The sequence below is a fragment of the Mandrillus leucophaeus genome, unplaced genomic scaffold, assembly GCF_000951045.1.
Source record: "Mandrillus leucophaeus isolate KB7577 unplaced genomic scaffold, Mleu.le_1.0 Scaffold123, whole genome shotgun sequence".
NCBI classification, from domain to species: domain Eukaryota; kingdom Metazoa; phylum Chordata; class Mammalia; order Primates; family Cercopithecidae; genus Mandrillus; species Mandrillus leucophaeus.
The window spans coordinates 2476165-2490970 of NW_012100654.1; the positions used below are offsets into that span (position 1 = coordinate 2476165).

A 14806-nucleotide genomic window follows, 5' to 3' on the forward strand; every position below is an offset into this window, starting at 1 on the left:
TTTTCTTTTTGTAACAGCACCTTGACTTGTCTTTGAGGAACCAGTCCTCCTCCCTTCTCAGGCCATGTTTCTGGGTGTGGCTAACATCCTGTTACAGAAGTGAAGTTTAATATTTCCAGGTGAATGAATACCTACAGAAAAACTTCAAACATCTTACTTATGGCGCAAGACTGCCATTCACCATCCCCCCTGCCCAATATGCCCAGTAGACCTGTCATTCCTTTACTTATATCCCTATCCCTGTCTTTTAAAGCTTTTTCATGTTTCAAGGTCAAGCTTGCTTTCCACAACCCCCTTGAAGTCCACTTGGGCCACACCAGTGGGGCCTTTCCACGAACCACTGTATTACTCACAGGATGTCTCTCCCATTCCTTTGTGTCCAGCTTTAGGGCAAAGGGCCTGCTGGAAACACACAACACTCATAAAGAGGGCCTATTCATCAGGAAAAAGGGAAGTTTGTGGGAGGAATGAAAAACAGAAGCTTGATCACCCAGGTAACCAATGCCTTCCTGGAAGAAACACACTCATGGGACAAGGCTTTAAAAGTTACCAGGATTTGGGGCTTCCTTTCCCAGTTGGAACCATGCTTAGATTTGTGCTTTAATTATCTATGTGACAGCCAGGCATGGGTGCTCATGCCTGTAATCCCAGCACTTTGAGAGGCCAAGGCAGATCACTTGAGCCCAGGAGTTCGAGACCAGCCTGAACAACGCAGGGAGGCCCTGTCTCTACAAATAATAAAAATAAATGAATAAATACATAAATGAGCAGGTCTTGGTGGACCATGCCTGTGGTCCCAGTTACTTGGGAGGCTGAGGTGGAAGGATCACTTGAGCCTGGGGATGTCAAGCCTGCAGTGATTCATGATTGTGCTGCTGCACTCCAGCCTGGGCAACAGAGTGAGACCCCATCCCCGCCAGCTTACACCCCCCCAAAAAAAAATATGTGCCAAGGCATTTGCCACATGGTTGGGATACCAGTAAATGATCAAAGCATGATCTAATGAGTAACAATAGCTTATATTTATTGAGCATTTATATGCTAAGCAGTTTCCTCCATGTTCTCCATATATTATCTCATTTATCCTCATTTAAAAAACCTTGTAAAGTAGTTTCCTGTTTTACCTTTGAAGAAACTGAATTAATAAACTACGATGAGGCTTTAATGGTTTAATTCTAAAGAGGAACTCTAAAAAGCTTCGCTCCTTTGGAACAGTAGAACATAAAGTCAAAAATCTACCCTCTATTTCTACTACTGCCATCTCCTTGATGGTTTCTCTTGGCAAGGTTTACATAAGAATGTCACTGTCAAGCAGGAAATGAATCTCTGGTGCTCTTTCTAACATATACAAGAACAGAGAAATTACAGTTCAAATTGCTCATGTTGGCTGGGCACAGTGGCTCACGCTTGTAATCCCAGCACTTTGGGAGGCCAAGGTGGGCAGATTGCCTGAGGTCAGGAGTTCAAGACTAGCCTGGCCAACATGGTGAAACCTCATCTCTATTAAAAATACAAAAATTACCTGGGCATAGTGGTGCATGTCTATAATCCCAGTTACGTTGGGGGCTGAGGCAGGAGAATTGCTTGAACCCGGAAGGCGGAGGTTGCAGTGAGCCGAGATCGCACCACTGCACTCCAGCCTGGGCAACAGAGTGACTCTGTCTCAAAAAAAAAGAAAAAAAAAAAAAAAAATTGCTCATGTTTTCTGCACCCAAGATTCCTGATTCACTGACCATCCTGATAATTGGTCAGTCTCATTTTGCCAGGCTGAATTACTGCAGGATCCTTAATCCTCACATAGTTATCCTGGGTTCCAGTTCCGACCCACAGCAACTGGCACTATTATTTAGTTCTCTCTTCCATGTCACCAAAGACAGTACATATTTTGTTTTTCTTGCAAGCCCAGACCAAAAATGTCTGTAAAAAATAACTTTATTTGCTTGTGATCCATAGTATGGTTGCTATGGTCTAAGGCTCAATGTTTGGTTTACCCACCCAATCCATCTCTTTTTACACTTTGGGGGCACTATGATGGGAATTCAAAGATGTTTCAAAATTTCATGGGGAATAACCAGTTTGTTTTTTACTGCAATATTCCCTCTTGGTTTTTGTGTTCAGATAACACTGGATCACTTTTTTGTCATAATTCTTTGCAAGAGACTAATGACATACCATCTTGCAGAAACTGCCTTGAGTTACATGTTTGAGGAAGACCCAACTCTTACTTTAGAAATCAAATACCAGCAGACCGTAAAGTAGTCCACTATAGGCAAAATGGATCCATTGGGCATGTTTCCACTGATACTCTTTTTTTTTTTTTTTTTGAGCAGAGTCTCACTCTGTCACCCAGGCTAGAGTGCAGTGGCATGATCTCGGCTCACTGCAACCTCTGCCTCCCGGGTTCAAGGAATTCTGCCTCAGCCTCCGGAGTAGCTGGGAATACAGATGTGCGCCACCACGCGCATCTAATTTTGGGGATTACAGATGTGAGTCACCATACCCAGCCTCTACTAATTCTTATAACCCAGGAATTCATCCTACTCTCAAAGGCATAAAACCATTAGGAACCTCCTCCTTTCTTAAGTTGGCAAGGTCAATACATTTTTGGCCATCCTGGAGATTCATTCTGGGGTTAGACAGCAATAACCAATAACCCAAAAGTCCCATTGCCACCCTCACTTGCCTTCCAGAATGAGACTAGCCAATGTCTACAACCTAATAAGAAAATCCTTTCCTTTCCTTTCTTTCTTTTTCTTTTTCTTTTTTCTTTTTAATAGAGACAGGGTTTTGCCATGTTCCCTGGGCTGGTTTTGAACTCCTGGGTTCAAGCGATCCGCCCCACCTTGGCCTCCCAAAGTGCTGGGATTACAGGTGTGAGCCACCATACCTGGCCATCAAGGAAATCTTGAACAACATGGGGACACTAACTGTTTGTGGATCTACCCGTTAATTCATCAAATACTTACTGAGTGCCTACTCTGTGTCAGGTTCTGTTCTAGGTACTGGATCTACGTTGGTGAACTAAAACAATTTCAGTCCTTCTGAAGCTAGCTACTAGGACAGACTCATCACGAATGTGAGAGAAAAGTGAATCCACATCAGATATGTGACTAAGTTTATTAGTTGAGGGGTTTAATAGAGGCCTAGATCTTCTAGCCTTTATCCAGCTGTTTTAAGTTAATATTCTCAAAACAATTTAGAAAGGATGGTGGAGGATATAATTTTAAAACATTGGTGCTGATAAGAATCAGAAGGGAAGCATTTAAAAATACGAGGCATTGGTATTTTTTAGGCTCTGGGGTGGAACCAAGTTTGAGATCATTGCTGCCTGAGTCTCCCCTCCCCCACCCCCCCCACACCCCCTGAGATTTAGATCAATTGACTTTGGGCGCAACTGGGCACAAGGATTTTAAAAGTTCCCCAGGTGTTTGTAATATGCAGCATAGTTTGAAAACCACTGGTGCAGTATGGTGGTTCTCAAACTCGAGTATACATCAGAATCACCTGGAGGGTATGCTAAAACACAGATTATTAGGCTCCACTCCCAGAGTTGCTGATTTAGTAGGTCTGGGGTGGGGCCTGAGAATTTGCATTGCTACAAGTTCCCAGGTGAGGCCGATGTTGTTGGTACAGAAACACACACGGAGACCTACTCGAGATTCGGATATTTTCCTTGCCTATTTGGCATCTGTGCCTTCTTCTTTTTGTAACAGCACCTTGACTTGTCTTTGAGGAACCAGCCCTCCTCCCTTCTCAGGCCACGTTTCTGGGTGTGGCTGACATCTTCCCCTTGTCCACCCTCTACTCCAAAGATAAGCCCATGACCTGGGTGTGGCCAGGCAGACACAGGGATTGGTTCAGATTTAGCACATGACTCGAGTTTATGCAATGAGCATAAACCTTGAGATCTTAGCAAGAACATCTAAGAAAACAGCAATCTCTTTCTACAAGATTTCTAAGTTTATGGAATGTCAGCCTAAAGCAGCTGGGGGTATTTTGCTATAACAATGTGGGAAGAAGCTCTCTGAGAATGAAGCCAACACAGGAAAAAGATGAGAGAGAAGAAAAGAGAGGTCCGTTTCTCATGGTATCATTTGAGTAGCTAGAGAGGCTTCTTCCTAAAGCTTTATTCCTAGACTTTACTTGTGCCCGCCCCTCGCTTATACATTCCTTTTTGTGTAAGCCAGTTGAATGTCTATTATTTCATGGTTTTCACATACCTACCCACCCACTCCCAAAGTTCAGGCTAAAAACTCCTAAGCTATAAGCAATATCTTTAAAGTAGTCTTACTTTTCAACTAGGTGACTGAGTCTCATTTATATTTTTGGCAGACTTTGTCTTCGGTGATACCTGCAGCCTAAGTCCATTTTACATGAATAAAGCTGTCTGCCTACCTATGTGACCACTTTATGTCCCACCCTCATTTCCAACAACAGTGAACCCCAAAGAATTCCTGGTATCAGCCTGCAGATGTAGTGGGCCAGGTGTACCACAATGCCGGGCCTGACCTCAGGCACCAGTGTGACTGCCTCTCCCTCCACATTAACCACAGCCTTCAGTAACACTGGACCAAGACCTCAGGCACCTGTCTCTTCCACCAACAGACATATGTCCATCTTTTTTTTTCCTTTAGGGTTATTCTCTTCAGATGGTCAGGAATAGAATTTTACTAAATCACAATCATTTCCCCACATTTCTTAGCGCTCAGGACAGAAACAGAAGGAATAGCAACCACGCCCCAATTCAGGCCTAGAGATTCATGTAAGATCCTTCTTACTGTGACAAGTACTGAGACCTTTTATGGAACATAGGCTCAGTGAGCCGTGAACATGGTTCCTGGTGAGTGCAGAGGCCAGGCCTTGATCTCCTTAACTCCACTGCAACCATTCCCTTGCCCTCCTTTCCCCACAGGGGTGATTCTCACCTGTAGCACTCACCCCCAGGTTTGGATTCTATAAGGTTTTTTTTTTTTTTTTTTTTTAGATGGAATTCCACTCTGTCACCCAGGCTGGAGTTCAGGGGCACATCTTGGCTCACTGCAATCTCCGCCTTCCAGGTTCAAGTGATTCTCCTGCCTCAGCCTCCCAAGTACCTGGGACTACAGGCAAACGTCACCACGCCCGGCCAATCTATGGGTCTTAAAAGGCTCTGCAGAGGATTTCAATGTGAAGTCATGGCTGAGAACCACTGACTTTGGGGCCCAAGGCCACTCACACTGTGGATGAGTTCCTGCATTGTAGAGTTTAGGAAACACTTGGACCCAAATGGTTTTACTTTCTCAGACTCTGACGATCAGTCCCTTGACCCATTCTTCCACTGCCTGCCATGCTCCCTGGTTGCTAACTGCAGGTTCCTTAATTCTCATCTTCCCTGTGTAGATTTCTGATCTATGAACTGCCTGACTGCTGATACCAGGATGGCTAATCAATGTTCCCAAATTACCAAGCCCTGGCCTCCATTTGTGGCTGTGGCCTAAACATCTAAGATGCTTTCTAAGTACTAATCATTTATTCAACAAATAATTGGTCTTAGAACATTTACTGTTTGCAAGTCACCAAGCTAACCTATATTTGAGAGTTTATAAAGAAAATGTAAATTAAATAAGGTCTGTTCCCTGAGAAAAGACAAAGAAGAACAGGGTGAATTCTAGCAGAAGTTGGTTTAATTTGCTGTGGCAGAAAAAAGAAATGGAAACAGAGCAGTACTGGACATAAGGTAGGTGTTTCTTCTTTATGTGAAAAAGAGGAATTCAGACAATAGTCATCAGTAACCAGAAACACTTCAATTAGAGAAGGTATAATGTGTACATTGCTTCTATATTTAATTTGAACTACAAATATTTTAAACTCCAAATATGTTTTGTTTTGTTTTGTTTTGTTTTGGAGGCAGAGTCTTGCTCTGTCATCCAGGCTGAAGTGAAGTGGTATAATCATAGCTCACTGTATCCTCAAAATCATGGGGTCCCACCTCAGTCTCTCAAGTAGCTGGGACTACAGGCATGCACCACCACACCTGCCTAATTTTTTCGTTTTATAGAGATGGGGTCTCACTACATTGCCCAGGCTGGTCTTGAACTCTTGGCCTCAAGCAATCATCCTACCTTAGCCTCCCAAAGTGCTGAGACTACAGGCATGAGCCACTGTGTCCAGCCCAAATATTTTTTTTTTCAAAAGTGTATAGTATCTATGTGGGTAACTATTCCCAGGTAATATGTGTTATTTTAACAGTAATGTGTACAGAAAAAGTGTGCTTGCCAGAATCACGCATAGTAATCTCTTCTTTTTATCTCTGTTTAATGTGGTCTAACCACTGCACCACTGCTGGCCCCATGCGTACCATCATCCACTTGGTGACAGCTCCTGGACTCTAATGACTGAACCATTACTAAGCTTGGCCCATATGTCTTTACCTACTGGCCTTTAAATGTGTTCATCTGCACTTGCCCACCTGATACCTGTTTGCCTCTGTCTAGCTGTCTCACTTATCCTCAAGAGAGGCCCCAGCTCAGCCTGCAGCCACCCTCTTTTTTTTTTCCCCAGGAAGTACTACTGATCACTCTCTGGTCTGAACCAGGTTCAAGGTAGAGGGGTGGTTCAGGACATACTGATGAAGACTGTGGGATTACACAGAGGACACAGATGTCTCCCCAGAATGGCCAACATTCCTCTTCTGTGAGGACAGAAAGGAAGAGCTACTGGCAACAAGGACAGGTTCCTGGATATCTGTACTGAGCAGCCGCCTGAGCTGGCCTGAGCTCAGGGGCAGATGAGCTATTTATCAAAGTGAAAGATGGCTGCAGCTGGAGTTGCTAAAAACAAACCACTCCAGGTTTTATCCATTTCCAAAAACGTTTACCTCTAAGTAGGTCAAAGTGTTCCCAAAGTAGGGCAGTAAAAGAGTGCCAGTCTATCACTCTGAGTTTCAATTAAAGGTAAACTTATGATTGCTAAGTGTCCACTATGCGGGATGGCATTTTAATTCTGCCAATGCCACCTTCCATCCTACAGGCACAAATAGCAGCTCCATGTAGATTCATGGGGTACAGTGAAGAGGTTTCTGATGAGTCAAATGGAAAGTGGATTTTGTCTTGATGTAACTCAGGTGAGTTTACTGAGGATTTCCAATAATAGAAAGGATATACATCTGCCAATAATGGAATGTGGATAATGACCTACTCATCCTTCAACCAGTCCAAATAAATGAGAGGTACTTAACCCATACATCCCCAGAGAAGACTTCCTCAGTCAGGACTCCTAGCATCAGAACATGATTCCCCATTCCCATCCTCAGGTCTTCCTGCTAAAGCTTAAGCCAGTTTCCTCTACCGTTCTACATGCTGAGCCTGGTCCTTCACATAAGAACACTGCAGAGGTCCTTGATGCATGATCTGTCCCTCCTTTCTATAAATATTTACTGAGAACTTCTTACATGGCAGCCACTGTTTTAGATGCTGGGGATAGGGCAATGAACACAATAGACAAAATCCCTGTATTTGTAGGGCGGATTTGCAGAGGAATATTAACAAATATATCAGGTAGTGATAAATGCAATGAAGAAAAGTAAAACAGAGGAGGGAGTATACAGTGTGATGGGAGAGGATGGGAGTTAGGGAAGACCTCTCTAATCAGGTGACATTCAAGCAGAAGGAAGTGTGACAGCAAGACATCCAGGTATCTGAGGATCTGGGGTATCTGGCTTGTTCTAAGCAGAGGGAACAAAAGGTCAGGCCCTGAGGTGAGCATATGTGTGGCTTGATTGGTGAATGGCTCAGTGAGGCAGGCTGGTCAGGTGACTGGTAGTCAGAATAACGTCCCCCAAAGATGTCCACATCCTCATCTCCAGAACCTATAAATATGTTACCTTATATGGCAAAAGAGACTTTGCAAATGTGATTCTGTTAGGGACGCTGAGGTAGGGGATTATGCTGGATCATTTTGGTGAGGACAGTGTAATCGTGGGTGTTCTTAAAAGCAGAGAACCTTTCCCACTGTGGCCCAGGGGAAACTACTATGGAAGGAGGATCAGAAAGATGCAACACTGCTAGCTTTGAAGATGGAGAAAGTGTGGTGGCCTCTGGAAGCTGGAAGAGGCAAAGAGGTAAGAAACAGCTTTTCCCTAACAGCCTACAAAAAGGAATGTGGCCCTGATTGCTGAAACTGATTTTACCCCGTGGGGACTCGTGTTGCATTTCCAAACCACAGAACTGTACGATAATAAGTCTGTGTTGTTGTGTGAAGCCACCATGTTCGCGGTAATTTGTTACAGCAGCAACAGGAAATGAATACATAGGAGATGAAGTCAGAGAATAGGCTCCGGAACAGGTTTTGTGGAGCCTCTTTGCAGTCACAGAAAGGACTTCGTTGTACTCGAAGTGAGACAGGAGACACTGGAACATTTTGAGCGGAGAAGGGCCTTCAGCCTGGGCCACCTCCCTGCAGCTGGGGGCAAGCAACGGCAATTATCTATTCAGAACCCTCCTGTGTACAAAGATCAGGAGCCAGACTCCCTGCGGCCTAGAGAGCCATGTGGAAAGTAAGGCAAGTGGGCACAATCTCAGAATCAAGATTCTGGCTGGAGTTAGTGGACATGGGGAGAAAACAAGACAACCCAGTCCTACCACAGGGGCAAAGAAGGGGGCAGGCTGTTCAATAACTGCCTGTAGGGCAGAGGGCTGGTGTTCGGAACGGCAGTTAGTAGTAAAAGGAAAGACTTCTCATGCTTGTTTGCAGGGTTTGGGTTAAGGCTGCAGTTTCACCCCCACATAGATCCTCGGTGAGGAGTTGTTCTCAAGGAGCAAGTGACACAGGGAAGGCGGTGTGGCGGTGAGAGGAGGGTCTGACTGCTCTGTCCTGCCCAGCAGCATCAGAATCCTGTTGCTGAGAGCTCCTAGAGCTTTGGCCTGCAAGGGATGCTCCTCAAGGCCTTTGAGGTCCTCCCATCTCTGCCCTTCCCTGAGCAGACAGGATGGGCACATGCCAAGATCGTCCAGACCACTGCCTTGCCTTCTCTTTTCCCCAAGTCACATTCAATGCATGTCATTCCTGGGTCCCTGTATTCTTCTAGGGGGAAAGTGCTTTCAGCTTAGCTAGCTGTAAGCAAGAAAACTGCACCATCTTTCCTCTGGGGGAACATTCTGTTTGCTAGGGTAACCTCCTCTCCATCATCTTCAGCTTCTTCTCAGAAAGCAGTCAGTGGCGGCCTTTCTTCTCTGGGATCAAATCCTGAGGCTCTCATTTTAGCTCTGAGCTCCATCAGCTGGTTCATGAGGCTCCAAAGGGCATATTCAGGCTTCCCCCTGACTTCCCCTCTGGATGATAAGGGGCATCATCATCATGCAGATGTCACAGATTTATGGTGGGCACCAGCAGGCATGAAAACACACTGTTGAAATTGGCATTTAACATAAGGAAAGTCACAGCAGGCTGGTTACAAAAAGGAAAAATGCAGGATCTCTGCAGAGGGACCCACAGAGACCAGCTCTTTCCCTGGACACCTGGGTCTTCCTGCTTCAGTTCTACTTGGAGGCAGCACGACACTGAGTTGTATTTAGAGAAGGATGTGGCCTGGCCTGACATGTTCCTATTTGAGGCTTTGATTCTAAGCCCTTTCATGTCCTAAATAGTATTAGATGGATGTGGCCACAGGCAGGACATCTCAACCAGAACAAAGTAGGCCTGAGGCAGTTTTCACGAAACTCCTCTCATATACACCCAACACTCACAGTGTCAGCACAACTCCCATCACATGGGTCAGCCCATCTCCATAATGTGGTCCAAATGTTACCTTCAAGTACCACAGAATTAATGACAGAGAATAGCTCATGGAGAGGTGCCAGAGGTATAAGCCAAGGAAAAACTTGAATTTTTAGCTCAAATATATCAGATATTATCTCAATCCTCTGGGTTAAAGTCAAAAGAAAGTTATGAGAGGAATAAGCCATTATTTCTTGGGAAATCACAGAACCAGATGGACCTGCTGTTGGTGGACTGTGGAAAGGACCCAGCGTAGGTTAGGAATAGAGACTAAGGGAAGGGAGCCAGTGCAGACAGGAGGTTATGCTGGGGCCTCTGAAAACCTATGGAGATGCAGTGGCTCGCACTTGTAGTCCCAGCTACTTGGGGGTTGCTGAGGCAGAAGGATCACTTGAACCTGGGAGGTCAAGGCTGCAGTGAGCCCTGATCATGCCACTGAACTTCAGCCTGGGCGATAAAGTGAGACCCTGTCTGGGGAAAAAAAAAGAAAAAAAGAAAACCAATGGAAACTAGAAAGAGAACCCTGACCCCTTGAACAATCCTGGGGATGATTCAGGCTGGAAACACCCTGTACTTAGCCCTATAGAGCTATCAGAACTTAGACAAAGAGCAGGCAGGGAACTTCACATTTTGACCACCTTTGATGAGGCATAACTGGGCTGGAGAGTCTACCTTGTTGGAGTTTAAGTGCTATTAATCAATTTCTCAGATTTTTTTAAAATTAGAATTTTTAGAAATGGAGTCTTGCTCCATTGCCTAGGCTGGAGTACAGTTGTGCAATCATAGCTCACTGCAGCATTGAACTCAAGCCATCCTCTCTCCCATCCCAGGCAGCTAGGACCACAGGTGTGTGATCACATCGGCTTATTTCATAGATTCTAAGTGTCTTATCCAAGGTCATCATCTAGCCAGTGGCCAGGATTCAGACTCAGGTCTTCCACCCCAAGACATTTTTTTGGAGACAGGGTCTCGCTCTGTTTCCCAGGCTGGAGTGCAATGGCTCAATCACAGCTCACTGCAGGCTCGACCTCCTGGGCTCAAGTGATCCTCTTACCTCAACCCTCCAAGTAGCTGGGGCTACAGGCACTCACTACCATGCCTGGATTTTAAAAAAAATTTTCCTAGAGACAGGGTCTCACTCTGTTGCCCAGGCTGGTCTGGAACTCCTGGGCTCAAGTGGTTCTCCTGCCTCAACCTCTGAAAGTGTTGGAATTACAGACCATCTTTTTATAGTCTACTGCATACTGAGGTAAAGACACAGACAACTTTTGTTTTATCCTAGACAATCAGCCTGTGCACATAATAATAAAACCAACTTCACAGTTTAAAAATCACTTTTACTTAACATTTCCACCCTTGAGTCTCCCAGCAACTCTGTTACATAGGCATTTTTATCTGCTTTCTTTTGCATAAATGTGGTAGCTAAACCCAGGAAGATTAAGTGACTTTCTACTCAAAATAACTGGCTTCTCATTCCATACCCTGTCCTCTTCCCAGCCCATCTGATTCCCTGAGAACCAAATTCTCTTTGTTTTCAAAGATTTGCCAGTACTCTTTTAAGGCAAAAACAGTAGATTACAATACATTAGGTTGGGCCATTTGGAATTGAAATTGCTGACATTCAACCTGTTTTTTTTTTGTTGTTTTTTTTTTTTTGAGATAGGGTCTTGCTTTGTCACCCAAACCAGAGTGCAGTGGCACAATCTAGGCTCACTGCAACCTCCACCTCCCTTCCCACTGCAGCCCTTCCCCCACCCCTACCCCCAGCAGCTGGGACCACAGGTGCATGCCAGCATGCCCAGCTAATTTTTTTGTATTTTTGGTAGAGATGGGGTTTCATCATGTTGCCCAGTCTGGTCTAGAACTCCTGAGCTCAAGTGATCCACCTGCCTTGGCCTCCCAAAGTGCTGGGGTTAAAGATGTGAGCCACTGCACCCAGCCTCAACCATTTTTTACTACAAAAAGGGAGATTTCATGCACCCCAAACTAAAACATTGGACCTCAAAATGAAGATATTTATGCTATGCTTATATGCATCAAAAATGGGATACTTTGGCTGGGCGCAGTGGTTCACACCTGTAATCTCAGCACTTTGGAAGGCCAAGGCACACAGATTGCTTGAGCTCAGGAGTTCAAGACCAGCCTGAGCAACGTGGTGAAACCTCATCTCTACAAAAAAATACAAAAATTAGCTAGGGATGGTGGCGAGAGCCTGTGGTCCCAGCTACTTGCCAATGCACTCCAGCCTTGGCAACAAGGTGAGACCCTATCTCCAAAATAAAAAATAAAAAATAAAATAAACACAGGATACTTTGGTTAATCCCTTTATGTTAACAAAGGTAATTACCTGAAGCAGAGAGAAAAAAAAAAAAACCCACATTTTTAGAAGTGGAAAGGATCCTAGAGGTAATTCAGAAGACATGAATAAAAGGTAATAAAAATGCTACTTTAGAACAAATAGCAATATGAATGACTGTAGGGAATAACTAGGAAAAAAGGCCAGCCTGTAGAGAGTCTCAGAGTGGAAGGCACTTGCCTATAAGCTCTATGCCCAGAGAGGATAACAGATCAGATGTCTGTGAGTGAGAAACCAGGGGATACCCAAAGTTCAAGGGAAAGGATGGACTCTGAAGTTCTCAAATCCAAGGATGTCGGAAAGGACTATTAATCCATAAACACAAACAATCATTTTAAACAAGTCAGGATTATTTAATTTAATTAAAAACATTTTGTTCTGATCTAAGCATTTAATAAAAGGATTTATGGAGAAATTGCTAGCTCTTATCGCTTCAGAAAGAAGTGTTTAACATTTTATCTGCAAATTGTATTACTTCTAGATACAGATCAGAAGGAGAGGGAGAATAAGAATTAGCACTGGTGGATTTACACTGGGGGCTCGGACAGGGGAGAATAGAAGGAGACGTGGGTAGAAAGTATTTGGATTTCACTGCTATATATGAGGAATATTCTAACCCTTAGAATTACACTAAAATCCAACAGGCTTTCTCTAAAAGTAATAAGCTCCCAGTCCCTAGAAGTGCTCAAGTAATGCATAGCCGACCACTTGTCAAGGACATTGTGGAAGGGGTTTCTTGTATTAGGAAAGAGAGTGAGCTAGAACACCTTCCACCTGTTTCTCAATTCTAAGATCTCAGGAGCCAAAAGAAGCCAATGTTCTGGAGTGAAATTAAATCTAATCAAGAACCAGTTTTATCCAGTTATAAAAAGAGAACGTTTCAACTCTAACTTTTTATAATTCTGAAAAATGTCAAGGAGCTCCTTTTAGAATCTCTCCATCTATCTTTAAACACACTTTTCTTCAAAAAGTATCAGTACTCAAATAAATTACAACATTTCTTATTCAAATGCATTATTTTTGGGTTTCAACTATTCTTACCCAACAGTATTAGAATTTTTAAAAACACCGTACCACACCTTTTCATTGCAAACATACTGTAATTTAGCTATGCTAATATAAAGGAAAATGTTGTGGGCTAGTATGGAAACCTGTTCTCACCCTCATTGATCATACTCCCAAGTATACTTTTGCTTCTATGAGGAAGTGAGTTCTGAATCTCAAAGGACTACCTCACATCTAGTCAATTACAGGTACAATCCTATACAAATGAAGAGGATTGAAGGATCGTATTTTGCCTCATGAAAAAAATTGAGGTATATGTTAACAAAGCACCCATACGTTATGTTAACAAAGCACCATCCTGCAATTGAGGATTGTAGGATGAAGTAAATCAGCAAACTGCAATTTACAACATATCACTTCATACCTGAAAGGAAATGTTTAGGGAATATTCATCCTCTAATTATTTTTTAGCCTCCCATAGTGAAGCCATGTTAGGGATTATGCAATAAATGAAAAACCTGAGGGTAGGGCTTCTAATGCAGAATTATACTGAAAAGTAAGAGGTAGAGAGAGACCTTTGGAGGACTCTCCTGGTAGGCAGAGGAGGCTGAACTTTTTGGCATTTTGGCTCCTGGCGGCAGAAAGTGCAGGGAACTTCCATCCTGCAGACAATCTGTTGAACGGGCTGGACCAGCACCAGGGGTTGGCAGGCCGCTATCAGAGCTGGACTAAACTCAGCCTGCTGTCCAGAGTGCTCCTTGGAGTCATTCTGCCCCAGCTGAGGACATCAGAATCTTATTAGTTGGCAAAGCACCCACAGGACAAAATCTGTCCCTGACTGCTGCCACTCCTCCTAGAGAGTGGGGCATTTGGGGCCAGAGGTGAGAGGGAGAGTGGAAAGGTGGGTATGTGTAACTATAATGGGGTTGATGCTCTTTAGATTCAGCCAGACTGGCTAACAAAGGGAGCCAAGTCAGATGCGAGAATAAACTAAAGTGCCTGTCTCAAGGCTTTCAGACTTGGGAGGGTGTAGAACACGGTGGTAAAGTGAGACCTTGGGAAATGGACAGGCATGCGTTCAAATTTAGGCCCACTGCTTGTCAGCTATGTGACTTTCAGCATGTTACCTCATCTCTTTAAGACTCAGTGTCTTTATCTGAGGAATGAGGAAAATATTATTGTTATTAGCATTAAAGCAACAACCTGGCCCATGGTAAAGCTCAGTAAGTGTTAAGTATTTTTGTGAGTTGGTGACACACTTAACACAAGTGGACAGTATCAAACTTGCCCAGCATTCTCAGGCTGTTGGTGGTAATTGCCTTCAGAGCCCAAGTTTTCTCCATGGTTCTCCACCACCTTCCACAGCATGGAGAAGCTGTTCCTGAGGCCAGGTAGGTGGTAACAGTAGAAATCATCAGGAGGCCCCCAGGGAGAGGACTCCTCATGAACAAGCCAGGGGTGCCATGGGCCACTGCCCCCATCCTCTAGAACATCTGCTTCTAAGGCTCACGGGGGAAGCCTTGGGCTTGGTTTCATAAGCGGAGAGGTATTTCCTTACAGCTTCTCCAGACCCTCAGCCCCAGCCAGGGAAGAAAGTGCACAGGAAAAGGAACACAGGTGTCCTGTACAGCCAGGTACAGAAGAACCCAGATTGGTTTTTGGAGCCTGGGGCAGAAGTACCCAGGACCAATA

General features: G+C 44.3%; 1 protein-coding gene across 3 annotated transcripts in view; it reads right to left on the reverse strand.

Annotated features, from left to right (window-relative positions):
- The window catches only part of KALRN (kalirin, RhoGEF kinase), a 651545-nt gene that overhangs the window by 155959 nt on the left and 480780 nt on the right, over window positions 1–14806 (reverse strand). The window lies entirely within an intron of this gene.